At 39.7% G+C, this 16,899-nt stretch overlaps 1 long non-coding RNA gene across 1 annotated transcript; it reads right to left on the reverse strand.

The window, feature by feature from the left end:
- Positions 1-2,424: 2,424 nt before the first annotated feature.
- On the reverse strand, positions 2,425-4,721 carry LOC119364968. The gene is made up of 2 exons (XR_005175258.1): positions 4,503-4,721; positions 2,425-4,415 (listed from the first exon to the last, which is right to left on the reverse strand). It is a non-coding gene; the product is annotated as an uncharacterized LOC119364968 (long non-coding RNA).
- Positions 4,722-16,899: the final 12,178 nt, after the last annotated feature.

The following is a 16,899-nucleotide window of genomic DNA, read 5'->3' on the forward strand; positions in this document are numbered from 1 at the left end:
TCATGCTGGGGAATTTATTGGTTTCACCCATTTCTGAGTTTCTGTACAAAGAACTGAAACATACATATTTTTAATGAAAAGTAGGAGAACAACCATCAGACTTCTTAGGGCAAAGAATCACATATGGAGAGATGGATGGCTACCAAGAGGCTCTATATTACCTTGTTGCATTGTAAGCTTGTCACATATACACGCAATTCCTGCTCGAACTATAGTTAACAATTAGGATAAAATCATGCTGGGGAATTCATTGGTTTCACTCATTTCTGAGTTTCTGTACAGAGAACTGAAACATAGATTTTTTTTAATGAAAAGTAGAAGAAGAACCATCAGACTTCTTACGGCAAAGAAACACATATGGAGCAATGGACGGCTACCAAGAGCTACAAATTAAAAAATATATAGTTGTACATGCATACAGATGTTTTAGTTGTACATACCACATGCATATTATCACATACCTCATCGATCGTGCTCAATGATCCCTTCTATGTATCAATATATGCTTACATAAGCATGAACCAAATCAAAAAAAAAATCAACTTCTAATCTAATATCTGTTTGATCACGTGTTGACTGCATGCTGTTGGAAAGTTGATGTACGTCGTTCTGAACACTGCATATACAGCAATGGCGATTAACACTGTAGGCTGCTGTGAATCCATCTTTGACGCCCACCAAAGCCTGCAATACATGATGTAAACTGCGAACCCTAGAAACTGAGATTGGGAACACAACATATATATAAATCAATGGCTATGAACACCGCCGACTGTCGTGAATCCATCTTTGATGCCGATGAACGCATGATGTAAAAAGTGAACCCTAGGAACTGAGATTGGGAAAAGTACCGCTCAGATTGACTCCCTTGAGTGGTGGTGAAATTGAGGCAGCAAAGCAACCATGAATTACAGGGATCGAGGGAGGAGAGTCCAGAGGTGGCAATTGGATCAAAGTTGAAGGCAGGATGAAGGGGACGTGCGTGGAAAGAGCAGGAGGCTGCTGCTGCACGGAGACAGGGTTGTACATAAGGAAGATACCAGGAGGTTGGAGGTGTCGGCATTACCTGCGAGCATAGATCAAGCTACGGGCGGAGAAGCATATGTTGTCAGTAAAAAAGGATCCTGCGCTAGTCATCATTGAGGAGGCATGCCCGTTGAATCTGGATTGAAGCAGAGGAGGGTATGACCAAATCTTTCCTTGGTTCCACGCCAGCCCATGATGAGAGACGGGGTGGCAGAGGTCTCTTCATCCATGGATTAATATAATTTCCATAGCAAAACTATACTATCTATTCCTTACATTAATAGTTAGATTAAATCTTGTCTGCTTGTCAAATCCACAATCTAAAATCTACACCTAGTGACAATACTATCATACTGTACGGAAAACACATAGGTTCCTTTCAAAATGAAACTGCACTTTGTTTCAGAAAAATGCACATTTGGTTAGCTTAATTTAGGAAAACATAGATACTTAGTTTATATCTATTAGCCTATGTTTGACTGTTTTCCCCAAATTGGAACATAATATGGTATATACATATGTATACTTTTGAAACATTGCTTTTCAGAACATATAAAAGTTTCCACCCTAATCCATAGGGTGGAAATTTATTTATTTTGACAATTAGTTCCAGATTCAAGTATTCATATTTAGGATCTTCAGTGGTTAGTAACATTTTATGACTTTTAGTCGGGTTTTTATTGGGAAACTTAATGTATGAGCATCATTAATATTTACATCTATCCATATAGATAAAACAATATCCCGAGAACAAAAGGTAACTTATTCCATCTGATATAAATATATGTATAAGGGGAGGGTCATTTTATGAGTAGTCTTGAAAAGGGGTCCGAGCAGAATAGTCTCATAATGATATAGTATTAATTTGTGGTACTGAGTTATTTGTTAAAAACATATTATTTATACATGAAACGTTGGAATCCCATTCTAAATTCCATGCAACATTTCATCAGATACTTAGCTCTTAACAGAGAGAATACCTATCAATTTGGAAATACGTTTTTTCATAAAGAGTTCAGGTAATAAATTAAAAAGAAAGAGGACGAACATACCGGCGTAAATAATTGAAGTGCAAAATATTTTTCTAAAATAATACCATGTTTATGATGACACTACCCACAACCATTTTCCTTTTTCTTTTTTGCATTTCGGATATGGTAGAGAAAGGGCCCAAATCCAGCAGATATAATCAACAGTGCAGCAACATCTGTTAAGGAAGGGCGGGATGGTAGAAAAATAATATGGTCAAGTAAAGCAGGAGTATCACTGTTAGCTCTCTCAGATATGTTAGGATCATCTTAATGGATAACATGGTGTAAAAGTAAACAGATTCTTACGACACTGTAACATGGGTGAAGATACTGAAAAATTCAAATGAAGTACATTAGAGAATAGAAGTATATAATGAGTCTATTTGATATATATCAGAAACCTACATGCCCTCAGAGCATCAATGACAGACTCTCTTCTGCACGTTGATGATAGAATAATGCTCCAGACCCCTCAAGTGTTAATAGCTAGATAGAAAAAAAATAAGTACTCTACTTATCAGTTATCATTCTGATAAGTACGGCTTAATAAATCGAAGAAGCTTTCTTTGGAACAAAGTAGGATCATATATTTTTCTGCTAATGATATACAAATCCAATCCCAATACTGTACATATAGGATTAAACTGGGACATCAAGAATTTCGATCTATACATAATCAAGAGAAGAACAAAAAGCACATACAGTTTGATGATTGAGTAACTATTTTTTAAGCTCCAATACCATAAGTCCCACTCTCATTACCTTTCGTAGAATGGAGATACAACGAAGTAGGTAAGGACTCCATGCCAGAAGACCCCAGTCCGAGATGGCATTCCATGCATCCTTCCTACTTTAACAGTGCACGGCCACATCTTACGCACTCTAGGAATTTTATGTCAATGCAAACATTTGAAAAGGTAAGGCCACTGAACATGGATCCGCCAATGAAAAAATATACAAAATCAAGCAGTTAGGTGGTAATATAGAGTTAAAAGAAACAGTTAGGAGATATATTAAGAAGTTAGGAGGAGAGATATCATGCATGGCATGGCTTGCATCTTATCTTGTGCAGCCATTGACACGGCTGGAACTCACCAACGCATAGTAGTCTGGCACCACTCCCCTGTTTCGTCTCTTCCTGCTGCAGGTGAGATCGACCTGTGGAGAGCCCTCTTTCATCTACTACATATGGCTGAGTCGGTGTTGCAAAATCACATCTGATTTTTTATCCTGTCACATATGTGTTCTGCAATGAATTGAAAGAATGGAGAATAGAGAAGGGATCCTGGCACCAGCAGTCCGCTGCAGTCCCTTCACTTGGCAACCTCACAAAATACGACGGCCTCCTCCTCCGCTGATGCATCAACCATTGCGAGATTGATTCAGTAATTGGCCTAAAAATATTTATGTTGGCATGCTGCATAGGCAGCCAGAACCCGAAATTTGTGTGAGGTTACTAAAGACCCAAAAAGCAAGGGATTGGGGAGATTCTGGACTGGACCATGAGTCCATGAACCTTTTTCAGATCAATTGCTGAGTTAATGGAAATCTGAAGTTTAAGATGCCATTGATATATGAGACGGAAAAGGATTAGGAAGAAAATCTATAGCGTGATGAGGTATACTTGGGGCCTGCGACCATGGCCTCCAGCACGGGCGACGACCAACGGCAGGGGCGGCGGGAACGCGACGTGCTACCGCGCACCACACTGAGCTTCAGGAAGGAATCGGCGGCGGCATCGCGGGATAGCGGCGGCGGCGGCATCGTGGGGTGATGGCGGCGGCGGCATCGTGGGATGATGGCGGCGGCTGTGGCGAAAACATATTTTAACACTCCTGCGCCCCGGCCCGCTTATCTGGTACGTCCATATACACGGGGATCTGGGCCAGCCGTTTCCGTAAGATTCACAGGCCACGGTTATATGGTGCGTGTTAGTTGTGACCCGGGACGTGATCCACCTACTACATAGCGTAGGGCACTGTACACCGAGATAAGGACAGACGCTATCGGACACTACAGGCGGCGGCCCGTGACTCTGTGTTTCATCTGCGTCCCCCCTTGTATCTAGCATGCTGGGCGGCGGGGGAGGGGAATTCAGCTAAAGCAGCTACTCGCGACTCCGGCGTGAGTCCCATATCGGAATCCGCCCAGCCGCCGTCGGTAGAGGAGGATAAGTTCTTGGGAGATATGAACGAGCAGACGCACAGCTTCCCACCATTACTGCTCGGGCGCTGGTGTGCTCCTGATTCTTCCAGTACAAGATGGAGTAGTACACACACCAGATAAGATTGGATTGCCGATGGCGATGTTGAATCTGTGGTCCGGCACAAAATCCACACGAAAAGGGGATTCAGAAGCCTGCTCATACGGGAAACATAGTTGGATTAGATCCCACCCCAGACAAGCAACGCGAAGAGTAATGGAAGCAGCTGTATCAGTGCGTACCTATGGCCGGCCGCCGGATTGATGTTGCAGCCGAGCGCCGGCGCCATCGAATCGCCGCCCTGCGGCCCATCCATCTAGCTATAAGTCAAAGAGCAAGAGGAGAGAGAGTCAGATGTGTTCACGGGCTTGCAGCAGGGGAGGGGGCGGCGGTGGAAGACAAAGCTACACTGAGCCATAGATGGAGCAGTAGTGCAGTACCCACGTGACCACAGCGACCGTAATAGCCTGCTACCACAGTGACAATTTCAACAAAACTGGCTTACTTGTCGAGCATCTCGAGATACAGTGAAAAGATTCTACCGCTGGGATAACGCGGCCCCGGCGCAGATGCTCTAAAAATCCGCATCCGCGGCTGTGGCGTATTGGTCGACGTATTGGTCGAGGAAGCCATGAAGAACCGGTGTTTTGTAAGCCCGTAACAATGGGCATCATGATACGTGGGCGCGGGACATTTTGATCGATCCCATGTTTTTGGATGAGGACAGATGCAAGATTATCACTATCATGCATAGCATATGGACGTCACGGAACAAATGGACTCATGATCTCGAAGGGTATAACCCGGTACAAGCGTTGAAGTGGGTTCACGAGACCTTGGCGATCCTGGATCTTCCTCCTAAGGGAAGGAAAACGAGGGCGGGTCAGTGCTGGAAACCACCTGAGGCGGGCTGGATTACTATCAACACTGATGGCGCTATTAATTCTGAGGAAATGAGGGGAGGAGCGGGAGGTGTAGCTAGATCACACATCGCGTTCCTTGGTGCCTGGTGCAAACCTCTGGTTGGCATATCGGATCCCTTCATAGCGGAGTTGCTTGCTTTTCGGGACGGCATGATCTTTGCGCAACTCCGGGGTTTTTCACATGTGATCATGGAGATTGACTGCTTGGAGCTAGTTGATCTATGGCATTCGCGCGGCAACACCAGATCAGTTGCAGCGCCTATCTTAAATGAACTGGAGGAAATTAGTGCTTCGTTTGCTTCTTTATCTGTCACGCATGTCAGCAGGGAGGCCAACGTACCGGCGCATCAGTGTGCTCGCCTAGCTAGTACACTCGATGGAACTGAGAGTTGGCTTGATATAAGCCCTGTTTTTTTAGCCTCTTGCCTACGGGCGGATTGTAAAACTATGATTCTAAGTTAATAAAGTTCCTGAGTTCGATGAAAAAAAAACAATGGGCAGTTATGGACTCTTTTTTTCCAATGGGCTATTATGTATTTTGTAACGTGGTTTGCATTGATTTTTTTTTCTATAGGCTAATCTAGACCGTAATAACTTGGTCCCATCAGATTACCGGCTCGTAAAATCTAATTAACGTGGGAATTTTTAGGGAGTCTAGAATTAGTAGAGGTAGGTATAGATAGATAGATAGATAGATATAGATATAAATAGATAGATGGGTTGTTATTACACATTATGTCACAATACTTATGCCTATTCTCTTTTATTTTACAAGGTTTACATAAAGGGGAGAATGCCGGCAGCTGGGATTCTGGGCTGGAAAAGGAGCAAATATTAGAGACTTATTCTGCACAGCTCCAAAAGTCCAGAAACTTCACAGAATCATTTTCAGACTATATAAAAATACTGAGCGCAAGAAGTTCCGGAGGGGGCCCACACCCTGCCCACGAGGAAGGGGGCGCGCCAGGTGGCCCTCTGATGCCCATCTTCTGCTATATGGAGTCTTTCGATTAGGAAAAAATCATAAGCCAACTTTCGGGACGAGACTCCGCCGCCACGAGGCGGAATCAATCTAGGGCTCCGGCGGAGCTGTTCTGCCGGGGAAACTTCCCTCCGGGAGGGAAATCATCGCCATCGTCATCACCAACGATCCTCTCATCGGGAGGGGGTCAATCTCCATCAACATCTTCACTAGCACCATCTCCTCTCAAACCCTAGTTCATCTCTTGTATCCAATTCTTGTCTCCAAGTCTGGGATTGGTACCTGTGGGTTGCTAGTAGTGTTAATTACTCCTTGTAGTTGATGCTAGTTGGTTTATTTCGTGGAAGATCATATGTTCAGATCCTATATGCATATTAATACCCCTCTGATTATGAACATGAATATGCTTTGTGAGTAGTTACGTTTGTTCCTGAGGACATGGGAGAAGTCTTGCTATTAGTAGTCATGTGAATTTGGTATTCGTTCGATATTTTGATGATATGTATGTTGTCTCTCTTCTAGTGGTGTGATGTGAACATCGACTACATGACACTTCACCATTATTTGGGTCTAGAGGAAGGCATTGAGAAGTAATAAGTAGATTATGGGTTGCTAGAGTGACAGAAGCTTAAACTCTAGTTTATGCGTTGCTTCGTAAGGGGCTGATTTGGATCCATATGTTTCATGCTATGGTTAGGTTTACCTTAATACTTTTGTTGTAGTTGCGGATGCTTGCAGTAGAGGTTAATCATAAGTGGGATGCTTGTCCAAGTAAGGACAGTACCCAAGCACCGGTCCACCCACATACCAAATTATCAAAGTACCGACCGTAAATCATATGAACGCGATGAAAACTAGCTTGACGATAATTCCCATGTGTCCTCGAGAGCGCTTTTCTCTATATAAGAATTTTTCCAGGCTTGTCCTTTTGCTACAAAAGGGATTGGGCCACCTTGCTGCACTTTATTTACTTTTGTTACTTGTTGCTCGTTACCAATTATCTTATCACTAAACTATATGTTACCTATAATTTCAGTGCTTGCAGAGAATACCTTGCTGAAAACCGCTTATCATTTCCTTCTGCTCCTCGTTAGGTTTGACACTCTTACTTACCAAAAGGACTACGATAGATCACCTATACTTGTGGGTCATCAAGACTCTTTTCTGGCGCCATTTCCGGGGAATGAAGCGCCTTTGGTAGGTGGAATTTGGTAAGGAAAAATTTATATAGTGTGCTGAAATTTACTGTCACTTGTTACTATGGAAGGTAATCCTCTGAGGGGCTTGTTCGGGGTATCTTCACCCCGAACAGTAGAGCAAAGAGTTTCTCCTCAACCTATTGAACCTACTGAAAATGAAAATGTCTACTTTGAGATTCCTTCGGGTATGATAGAAAAACTGCTAGTTAATCCTTTTGCAGGAGACGGAACAATGCATCCTGATGAGCACCTAATATATGTGGATAAAGTTTGTGGATTATTTAAGCTTGCAGGTGTGCCCGATGATGTTATTAAGAAGAAGGTCTTTCCTTTATCTTTGAAGGGAGATGCATTGACATGGTATAGGCTATGTGATGATATGGGATCATGGAACTACAAATGATTGAAATTGGAATTTCATCAGAAGTTTTATCCTATGCATCTTGTTCATCGTGATCGCAATTATATATATATAATTTTTGGCCTCGCGAAGGAGAAAGCATCGCTCAAGCTTGGGGGAGGCTTAAATCAATGTTATATTCATGCCCCAATCATGAGCTTCCAAGAGAAATAATTATTCAAAATTTATATGCTCGGCTTTCTGATAACAATCGCACCATGCTTGATACTTCTTGTGCTGGCTCTTTTATGATGAAGACTATTTAATTCAAATGGGATTTATTGAAAAGAATTAAACGCAACTCTGAAGATTGGGACCTCGACGAAGGTAAGGAGTCAGGTATGACACCTAAGTTTGATTGTGTTAAATCTTTTATGGATACCGATGTTTTCTGTAAATTTAGCACTAAATATGGACTTGACTCTGAAATAGTAGCTTCTTTCTGTGAGTCTTTTGCTACTCATGTTGATCTCCCTAGGGAGAAGTGGTTTAAATATCATCCTCCCATAGAAGTAAAAGTAGTTGCACCTATTAAAGTCGAAGAAAAGACTGTCACTTATAATGATCCTATTGTTCCTACTGCTTATGTTGAGAAACCACATTTTCCTGTTAGGATAAAAGATCATGCTAAAGCTTCAATTGTGGTTCGTAAAAGCAACACTAGAACTTATACACCTCCTGAGCAAGTTAAAGTTGAACCTAATATTGCTATTGTTAAAGATCTCTTGTCTGATAATATTGATGGGCATGTTATTCATTTATGTGATGAGACTGCTAGAATTGCTAAACCTTGTACTAAAGATAAACATAGACCCGTGGTAGGCATGCCTATTATTGTTGTTAAAATAGGAGATCATTGTTATCATGGCTTATGTGATATGGGTGCCAGTGCTAATGCTATACCTCATGACTTATACAAAGAAATTATGCATGATATTGCACCCGCTAAGATAGAAGATATTGATGTCACAATTAAACTTGCCAATAGAGATACTATTTCACCCATTGGAATTGTTAGAGATGTTGAAGTCTTGTGTGGGAAAACTAAATATCCTGCTGATTTTCTTGTCATTGGTTCCCCACAAGATAGCTTTTGTCCCATTATATTTGGTAGACCCTTCTTGAACACAGTTAATGCTAAGATAGATTGTGAAAAGGATGTTGTTACTATTGGTTTAGGTGATATGTCTCATGAGTTTAATTTCTCTAAATTTCGTAAACAACGCCGTGAAGAGAAATTGCCTAGTAAAGATGAAATTATTGGTCTTGCTTCTATTGCCGTGCCTCCTAGTGATCCTTTAGAACAATATTTGCTAGACCATAAAAATGACATGTTTACGAATGAAAGAAGGGAAATAGATGAAGTATTCTTTAAACAGGAACCCATCCTGAAACACAATTTGCCTGTCGAAATCCTAGGGGATCCTCCTCCACCCAAGGGTGATACCGTGTTTGAGCTCAAACCGTTACCTGATACTCTTAAATATGCTTATCTTGATGAGAAAAAGATATATCATGTTATTATTAGTGCCAACCTTTCAGAGCATGGAGAAGAGAGATTATTGAAAACTCTGAAGAAGCACCGTGCTGCTATTGAATATACTCTCGATAATCTTAAGGGCATTAGTCCCACACTATGTCAACACAAAATAAATTTGGAGAAAGATGCCAAACCAGTTCGTGATCACCAACGACGGCTGAATCCTAAGATGAAAGAAGTGGTAAGAAAGGAAATACTAAAGCTCCTTGAGGCAGGTATAATTTCTCCCATTGCTGATAGTCAGTGGGTAAGTCCTGTCCATTGTATGTCCCTAAAAAGGGAGGTATTACTGTCGTTCCTAATGATAAAGATGAATTGATTTCGCAAAGAATTATTACAGGTTATAGGATGGTAACTGATTTCCGCAAATTAAATAATCTACTAAAAAAGATCATTACCCCTTACCTTTTATTGATCAAATGCTAGAAAGATTATCCAAACATACACATTTTTGCTTTCTAGATGGTTATTCTGGTTTCTCTCAAATACCCGTGTCAGCTGATGATCAATCTAAGACAACTTTTACTTGTCCGTTCGGTATTTTTGCTTATAGACGTATGCCTTTTGGTTTATGTAATGCACCTGCTACCTTCCAAAGATGCATGATGGCTATATTCTCTGGCTTTTGTGAAAAGATTTCTGAGGTTTTCATGGACGATTTCTCCGTCTATGGATCCTCTTTTGATGATTGCTTAAGCAACCTTGATCGAGTTTTGCAGAGATGTGAAGAAACTAACCTTGTCTTGAATTGGGAGAAGTGCCACTTTATGGTTAATGAAGGTATTGTCTTGGGGCATAAAGTTTCTGAAAGAGGTATTGAAGTTGATAAAGCTAAGGTTGATGCTATTGAAAATATGTCATGTTCCAAGGACATCAGAGTTATAAGAAGTTTTCTTGGTCACGCTGGTTTTTATAGGAGGTTCATTAAGGGCTTCTCAAAAATTTCTCGGCCTCTAACTAATTTATTACAAAAAGATATACCATTTGTTTTTTATGATGATTGCGCAGAAGCATTTTAAATACTTAAGAAAGCATTGATCTCTGCACCTATTGTTCAGCCACCTGATTGGAATTTACCCTTTGAAATTATGTGTGATGCTAGTGATTATGTTGTAGGTGCTGTTCTAGGGCAAAGAGTTGATAAGAAATTAAATGTTATTCAATATGCTAGTAAAACTCTAGACAATGCTCAGAGAAATTATTCTACTACTGAAAAAGAATTTTTGATAGTTGTATTCGCTTGTGATAAGTTCAGACCTTATATTGTTGATTCTAAAGTAACTATTCACACGGATCATGCTGCTATTAAATATCTTATGGAAAAGAAAGATGCTAAACCTAGACTTATTAGATGGGTTCTCTTGCTACAAGAATTTGATTTGCATATTATTGATAGAAAGGGAGCTGAGAACCCCGTTGCAGACAACTTGTCTAGGCTAGAGAATGTTCTTGATGACCCACTACCTATCATCTTTCCTGATGAACAATTAAATGTCATAAATGCTTCTCGTACTGCTCCATGGTATGCTGATTATGCTAATTATATTGTTGCTAAATTTATACCACCTAGTTTCACATACCAGCAAAAGAAAAAGTTTTTCTATGATTTGAGACATTACTTTTGGGATGACCCACATCTTTATAAAGAAGGAGTAGATGGTGTTATTAGACGTTGTGTACCTGAGCATGAACAGGAACAGATCCTACGCAAGTGTCACTCCGAAGTTTATGGAGGACACCACACTAGAGATAGAACTGCACATAAGGTATTGCAATCCGGTTTTTATTGGCCTACTCTCTTCAAGGATGCCCGTAAGTTTGTTGTATCTTGTGATGAATGTCAAAGAATTGGTAATATTAGTAGACATCAAGAAATGCCTATGAATTAGTCACTTGTTATTGAACCATTTGATGTTTGGGGCTTTGATTATATGGGACCTTTTCCTGCCTCCAATGGATACACACATATTTTAGTTGTTGTTGATTACGTTACTAAGTGGGTAGAAGCTATTCCAACTAGTAGTCATGATCATAACACCTCTGTTAAGATGCTTAAAGAAGTTATTTTTCAAGGTTTGGAGTCCCTAGATATTTAATGACTGATGGTGGTTCATATTTTATTCATGGTGCTTTTCGTAAAATGCTTGCCAAATATGATGTTAATCATAGAATTGTATCTCCTTATCACCCACAGTCCAGTGGTCAAGTAGAATTGAGTAATAGAGAGCTCAAATTAATTTTGCAAAAGACTATTAATAGATCTAGAAAGAATTGGTCCAAGAAACTTGATGATGCATTATGGGCCTATAGAACTGCATATAAAAATCCTATGGGCATGTCTCTGTATAAAATGGTCTATGGAAAAGTATGTCACTTACCTCTCGAACTAGAACATAAGGCTTATTGGGCTATTAAAGAGCTCAATTATGATTTCAAACTTGCCGGTGAGAAGAGGTTATTTGACATTAGCTCACTCGATGAATGGAGAACCCAAGCCTACGAAAATGCCAAATTATTTAAAGAAAAAGTTAAAAGATGGCATGACAAAAGAATACAAAAGCGTGAGTTTAATATAGGTGATTATGTATTGCTATACAACTCTCGTTTAAGATTTTTTACAGGAAAACTTCTCTCTAAATGAAAAGGCCCTTACGTTATCGAGGAGGTATATCGTCCCGGTGCCATAAAAATCAACAACTTTAAAGGCACAAATCCGAAGGTGGCGAACGGTCAAAGAATTAAAAATTATATCTCAGGTAATCCTATAAATGTTAAAACCAATGTTATTGAAACCGTAACCCCGGAGGAATACATAAGGGACACTTTCCGGAACGTTTCAGACTCCGAAAAGGAATAGGTATGTGGTACGATAAGTAAAGCGACTCCAAAATAGTTCTAATGGCAATTTTCTTCCATTTTGGAATATTTAGAAAAATAGAAAAATAAGAAGCAGTCCGGGAAGGACACGAGGGCTCCACGAGGGTGGAGGGCGCGCCCCTACCTCATGGGCACCTCATGTGCTCTCTGGACTCCGTTTCCTTGCACGTTACGTATTTTGGTCGGTAAAAATTCATTATATAACCTTTCGAAGGTTTTGACTCCCGTATCACGCAACTATCCTCTGTTTGTGTTTTCGAGTTGTTGCTGCTGTAGATTAGAGCAAGATGTCTTCGCAAGATTCAGTTGGGGGGAGCCGGGTGTCTCATCCGGCACCGAGATCAATGACAAACAACAATGTTGACCACTTTGGGCCAGCAATGGAGGAAGAGATGGAGGTTGATTTGAAGAGGATAGATGCCATGGAGGAGGATCAAGAAGTCATTTCTCGCTTCCGAGCTGGATTCACAATGGGGGAACTGTAGAGCTCGGCTATCCCAAACTCTGTTATCCCTTCCAATGTCAGATTTCTTTCTTATGAGAATATGAAAAAGAGTGTCACTTGTTCTCCCGCGGCTATGCAACACCCTTGGGTGCAGGGAGCTTTGGCTGTTACAGGAAAACTTCGAAAGGAAATAATGGACCTCAAGTAGCAAGTCAATAAGCTCGAGGAGGAGAATCGTATCCTGAGGGGCATCATCGCCAGGAACATCACATCACCATCCCCGAAAAGGGAGATATAATCACATGGGTATGGGCACTCCCCTTGACAACTGCCAAGCTTGGGGGAGTGCCCCGGTATCGTATCACCATCACTTTTATCTTTATCGTTTTTCTTATCTTTACCGTTTTCTTAGTTCAATCCTTTTGATAATATTTTGATATAGTAGAATAAAGTTTTAGTATGATCTATTCCTGAGTTTTGCTTTATGATCCTTCTATGTAATCGAGTCCGTGAGCTATTTATAATAAAGATTAGTATTGAGTAAAGGGCTTTATTATTTTGCCATAATATTGAGTGAATAAAAGAAAAAAGAAAAGAATAAAAAGAAATAAAAGAGATCATATGGATCTTATGGAGAGTAATGAGCTCACATAGAAAGAGTATGATGAATAAAAGTTGTTGAGAGTTGACAAACATAGTTTTGGTCATCGTTACAATTAATAGGAAGTATTAAAGAAAGAGAGGTCTTTACATATAAATACACTATCTTGGAAATCTTTTATGATTGTGAGCGCTCATTAAAATATGACATAATAAAGAGTTGACGTTGGACAAGGAAGACAACATAATGGGTTATGTTTTCTTACATCTGAGATAAATTATATTGTCATGGATCATCCAACATGATTGAGCTTGCCTTTCCCCTCATGCTAGCCAAATTATTTGCACTAAGTAGAGATACTACTTGTGCTTCCAAACACCCTTAAACTAGTTTTGCCATGAGAGTCCACCATACCTACCTATGAATTGAGTAAGATCCCTCAAGTAAGTTTTCATCGGTGCAAGCAATAAAAAATTACCCTTTAAATATGTATGACTTATTAGTGTGGGAGAAAATAAGCTTTATACGATTGTGTGATATGGAAGAAATAAAAGAGACAGACTGCAAAATAAAGGTCCATATCACAAGTGGCAATATAAAGTGACGTTCTTTCACATTAAGATTTTGTGCATCCAACTATAAAAGCGCATGACAACCTTTGCTTCCCTCCGCGAAGGGCCTATCTTTTACTTTTATCTCCTACCTTGCATAAGAGTCATGGTGATCTTCACCCTTCCTTTTTAAATTTTATCTTTTGGCAAGCACAACATGTTGGAAAGATCCTGGTATATATGGCTAATTGGATGTGAGTTTTCATGAACTATTATCGTTGACATTACCCTTGAGGTAAAACATTGGGAGGCAAAACTATAAGCCTTTATCTTTCTCTGTGTCTGATTAAAACTCCATACCCATAAGTATTGTGTGAGTGTTAGCAATTGTGAAACACTATATGATAGTTGAGTATGTGGACTTGCTGAAAAGCTCTTATATTGACTCTTTTCTATGTTATGATAAATTGCAATTGCTCCAATGACTGAGATTATAGTTTATTAGTTTTCAATGAAGTTTATGATTCATACTTGAAATTGTGATTTAATTGTTACTCTAGCATAAGAGATTATATGATAAGAATCATATAAGTTGTTGTTCTAAGAATAATCATGATGCCCTCATGTCCGTATTTTATTTTTATCGACACCTCTATATCTAAACATTTGGACATATTTTTCGATTTCAACTTTCGCTTGAGGACAAGTGAGGTCTAAGCTTGGGGGAGTTGATACGTCCATTTTGCATCATGCTTTTATATCGATATTTATTGCATTATAGGCTGTTATTACACATTATGTCACAATACTTATGCCTATATATTATATAATTAGACAAAAGACAAATAAGCCGTCATGTTGATCCACATAGATTAAAATATCTCAGCCACTAATTTAGGAATTCAAGGGTCGAGATTTAAAGATATAAACATTACGGACAAATAACATTGTTAGGTCCAAAATAGTTCAATGTGTCACGTACGTGCTGATATATGGTTTCAACGAAGCCTTAACGATTGGTAGAAAAAACAAGGTAGCAGTCCGATGTAAAAAAAGAGGTAGCAGTCCTGTTTTGATTATAGCATCCCAAAATGCCATTGGTAGACTCAGCCGAGGACTCTAGGAGAACCACTACGCATGCAATAAATTAAGGCACACATGCATGCAGATGATGTACACGTGTGTGTACACGGGAAGAAAGACAGAAAAAAGTCTAGATTAGGAATATATGCTATGTTGATCCAATCACGTATCTGTACTTGGAAATATATAAAGTCCTGTTAGGACGTCTTTTTAGGAAACGTATGGTGCTAGCCTAATCGGGGGCTGCAAAAAAGGAGAACGTATACTCAGCGGTGCATTGCCCTCCGTAAAAACGTGACATCCATGGCTGCATGCTACCTTTCGCCGCCGCCATCGTCTGTTTGCCCTCGATCCTCTCAGGTTCCTCGAGTTTACCATCGATCTTTGTCCTCAATCTCCTAGCTAGACCCTTTTCACTAATTCTCCATGCTGGCTTGCTGGCGTTGAGGTTTTTTTTACGTCGCTCCAGATCCTACAAGTGATTGCCATGAGAGGGGCTTGGTCTCTGCTCTTAGCAACCTATGGCTATGCGTAATGATAGTAACTATGTCTTGATCTGATGTTACTTTGTTGTTGACTACAGGATGCCGCAATTTTTGTTCGAATTTCCTTTGGTTTCATCCCAATTGTTAATCTCACGAACACACGTAATTGTTGAGGTGAAGATTGCACTTTCTCGCTCAATCTGATTCTTTTAAGGTAACAAGCCCAGATCTTCCATCACGTCATAGATTACAGGCTCATATCAGATAGTCTATAGTAAGAACTTTAATATTCAAGGAGATCGCTGCATAGGTATATATATTTCATGAAAGTAGGTTTATGGTAGTTTTGATGTGTTACTAATAAAAAGTATATTTCTTGCAATTTCACCCTTTTAGGGAGTCCGATATGATCGGCCAGTTGTTATTTATACCAGGTCAGTTTCTTATTATTCACATCTATGATCAGAAGCCATAAGCTATCCTCGAATAAAAAGTGCTAACTATCAATCCCATGATGGTGGATGCTGTGGAAGATGAGTTGTACTAATAGGTGGCAACGACAGTTTGAATTAAATCAGGTGGTCATCGTTTTTCCTCTGCCTAAGTGATGTCGTCTTTTGATATCTCAGCCGCTCTATCCTAAGGAACCATATCCCACCATTGCATATTGTCTCCTCCAACATATGCAATACCAGACCCACCACAAGCAAAGAGAAACAACAATGGGAGGTAGACAAAGGAACGGTTATATTCTCATGAAAGGGGATGCTTGGGATGCATTAAATGTGGGCAATGACAGAAAGATCTCTGAGGCAAGCACGCATGCTCCGCAAGCAGCAAGACTTCCGAGGACAGATCGACCCATACTGCTATGTGAATTACTTATTTCCTCCTTCAACGAATCCTACATTCATCAAAAACTTCATTGAGGTAAGTACAGACTTAGAACAGATCGATCATGCTGTAGTAGTACATGGTGCTAATTAACAAGCTTCAGCTTCAGCGTCCACTAAACATGTATTGCCAAGTTATATTTGTATTCTACAAAAATATTGATTAATGTGTTCTTTTCAAGTTTGTAGGTCATACGACGATATGGAACAGCTATAACTGTGATTTATATCCACCAGTTTTGAACTGCTTTTGTATGTGCATGTTCAAGGATAAGAATATCATTCCTTTTGGTAGTTCATGTATGTATCTTCGCATAGCGTACTGTTCTCATGATCTGTTGTGTCCACTATTCTCAAGAAGTACAGTGCTATAGTTAGAACTGTAATTCATAGATGCATATTCACATGAAAAATGGTGCTCGGAGTTGTGTACTCGAGATAACTTTAAATCTAAGTCAACATGTATAAAAAACATATAGAATTAACTGACAAATGGGATAGTTTCCCTGGAAATTAATTAAATAATAAATGAAAGATTATTGCAGGTTTGTTTTTGCATGAAATCAAAATAAAAACTTAGTAATAACATTATATAAAAGTTATTACTTCAATTTACAAAACACAAGGTGTCATAAAAAATCAAAGTAACAAGTAAACTAT

Source organism: Triticum dicoccoides, chromosome 1A, assembly GCF_002162155.2.
Source record: "Triticum dicoccoides isolate Atlit2015 ecotype Zavitan chromosome 1A, WEW_v2.0, whole genome shotgun sequence".
In the NCBI taxonomy this organism is placed as follows: domain Eukaryota; kingdom Viridiplantae; phylum Streptophyta; class Magnoliopsida; order Poales; family Poaceae; genus Triticum; species Triticum dicoccoides.